Raw genomic sequence first — 3,158 nt, 5'->3', positions numbered from 1 at the left:
ACCACTCAGCATGAAGCTGTGATGGAAAAGAATATCCAAGACAGCATCGAAGTCCTTTTTATTATACATGTGGCAAACACTACATAGATCTCTAATACCCCAGGATTTTGTTGGAGTGAGTGACTCAATGTCTAGTAATCACAGAGCCGTATGTAAGGGGGCACCAGTCTGCATTCCCACCAACAGTTCACTAGGGTTCCATTTTCTCCACATCCTGGTCAGCACTTGTTGCTGATTTATCGATGGAACATTCTGACAGGTGTGAGGTGATATCTCATTGTGGTTTTAATTTACATCTCTCTGATGATTAGTGACATTGAGCATTTTCTCACATGTCTATTGACCATCTGTATGTCCTCTTTAGAGAAGTGTCTATTCAGGTCCCTTGCCCATTTTTTAATTGGATTGTTTGTCTTCCTGGTGTTGAGTTGTATAAGTTCTTTATATATTTTGGAAATTAACACCTTATCCTATTTATCATTGGCAAATATGTTCTCCCATACAGTGGGATCCATTTTCATTTTGTTAATGGTTTCCTTTGCAGTGCAGAAGCTTTTAAGTTTGATGTAGCCCCATTTGTTTATTTTTTTGTTTCCCTTGCCCTAGGAGATGTATTGGTAAAAATTTTGCTACAAGAGATGTCTGAGATTTTATTGCCTATGTTTTCTTCTAGGATTTTCATGGTCTTGCAACTTACATTTAAGTCTTTTATCCATTTTGAGTTTATTCTTATTTTTGGTGCAAGTTGGTGGTCTAATGTCATTTTTTTGCATGTACCTGTCCAATTTTCTCAACACTGTATATTGAAGAGACTGTCTTTTCTCCACTGCATGCTCTTACCTCCTTTGTCAAATATTAATTGACCAGTGATATGGATTGATTTCTGGGCTCTTTGTTCTGTTCCATTGATCTATATGCCTGTTCTTGTGCCAGTACCAGGCTGTTTTGACTACAATAGCTTTGTAGTATAGATTGATATCGGTATTGTGAATCCTCCAACTTTGTTCTCCTTTCTCAAGATTGCTGAGGCTATTTGGGGCCTTTTTTTTGGTTGCATATAATTTTTTGGAATATTTGTTCTAGAACTGTGATATATGCCATTGGTATTTTAATACGAATTGCAGTGAATCTATAGATTACTTTGGGTATTATTGACATTTTAATGATGTTAATTCTTCCAATCCATGCTTTCACTTATTTGTGTTTTCCTCAATTTCTTTCTTCATTGTCCTATTGTTTTCCATGTACAGCGCTCTTATCACTTTGGTTATATTTATTGCTAGGTACATTATTTTTTGTTGAAATATTAAATGGGACTGGTTTTTTATGTTTCTCTTTCTGGTAATTCATTAATGGTGTATAAAAATGCCACTGATTTCTCAATATTAATTTTGCAAACTGCTACTTTGCCAAATTCATTTATTAGGTCTAGTAGTTTTTTTTGGTGGAGTCTTTAGGGTTTTCTATATACAATATCATGTCATTTTCAGATTATTACTGTTTTACTTCCTCCTTTCCAATTTAGATGTCTTATATTTCTTCTTCGTGTCTTATCGCTATGCCTAGGATTTCTAGTACTATGTTAAATTAGAGCGGTAAAAGCAGACATACCTGTTTGTTCCTGTTCTTAAGAGAAATGCTTTTAGTGTTTGCCCATTGAGTATGATGTTGGCTGTAGGTTTGTCATATATGGCCTGTATTATGTTGAAGTATGGGCCCTATATTCCCAGTTTGCTGAAAGTTTCTATCATAAATGGGTCCTGGATTTTATCGAATGCTTTTTCTGCATCTATTGATATGATCATGTGATTTTTACCTTTCATTTTGTTTATGTGATGTATCATATTTATTGATTTGCGGATATTGTACCAACCTTGCATCCCAGGAATAAGTTCCACTTGATCATGGTGTATGATCTTTTAAATGTATTGCCAGATCTAATTTTCTTTGTTGAGAATTTTAGCATGTATGTTCATCAGGGATTTTGGCCTATAATTTTCTTTCTTTGTAATGCCTTTTAAAAAAATTCTTAATTGGCTTTTAGAGAGAGAGGAAAGGAGAGGGAGAGAGAGAGAGAGACATCGATGTGAGAGCAAAACATTGATTGGATGCCTCCTGCAAGCCCCCCACCAGGTATTGAGCCCACAACACAGGCATGTGCCCTGACCAGGAATTGAACCAACAACCTTTCAGTGCATGGGACAATGCCCAACCAAGTGAGCCATACTGGTCAGGGCTCTTTATAGTGTCTTTATCTGGCTTTGGAATTACTATAATGCTGGCTTCATAAAAATAACTTGGAAGCCTTCCCTACTCTTGAATTTTTTAAATAGTTTGAGGAGAATAAGTTTTATTTCCTCTTTGAATGTTTGGAAAATTTGCCTGTGGAGCCATATGATCGAGGACTTTTGTTTGCTGGGATTTTTTTTTTAAATTATGGATTCAATTTCATTAGTTATTATCAGTCTTTGCAGGTTTTCTGATTCTTCCTGATTCAGTTTTGGAGGATTGTATGTTTCCAGGAATTTGTCCATTTCACTCAGGTTGTGCAATTTCTTAGCATATAGTTGTTAGTAGTATTTTCTTACAATCCTTTGTATTTCTGTGCAGTCAGTTGTTACCTCTCCTCTTTCATTTCTGATTTTATTGATTTGGGTCTTCTCTTTTTTTCTTGTTGAGTTGGGTTAAAGGTTCATCAATCTTGTTTATCGTTTCAAAGAACCAGCTACTGGTTTCATTGATCTTTTGTATTTTTCTTTTCAGTCTCTATGCCATTTATTTCCCCTCTGATCTTTATTATTTCCTTCCTTCTACTTACTCTGAGCTTTGCTTGTTATTCTTTTTCTAATTCTTCTAGGTGTAGGGTTAGACTGTTCATTTGAGCTTTTTCTTGCTTCTTGAGGTCGGCCTGTAATGCTTTGAATTTCTCTCTCAGGACTGCTTTCTCTGTGTCCCATAAATTTTCGGTTGTTTGTGTTCTTTTCATTTGTTTCCAGGTACTTTTTGATTTCTCCCTTGATCTTATTGGTAACCCATTAATTGTTTAATAACATGCTATTTTGCCTCCATGTGTTTGAATGTTTTGGAGGGTGGGGTTTTTTTGTAGTTGATTTCTAGTTTTATGCCATTGTGATCCAAGAAGATGCTTGATATGATAT

The sequence above is a fragment of the Miniopterus natalensis genome, chromosome X, assembly GCF_054644295.1.
Source record: "Miniopterus natalensis isolate mMinNat1 chromosome X, mMinNat1.hap1, whole genome shotgun sequence".
NCBI classification, from domain to species: Eukaryota; Metazoa; Chordata; class Mammalia; order Chiroptera; family Miniopteridae; genus Miniopterus; species Miniopterus natalensis.
The sequence above is the reverse complement of the archived record's forward strand: the minus strand, read 5'-3'. Positions refer to the sequence as shown.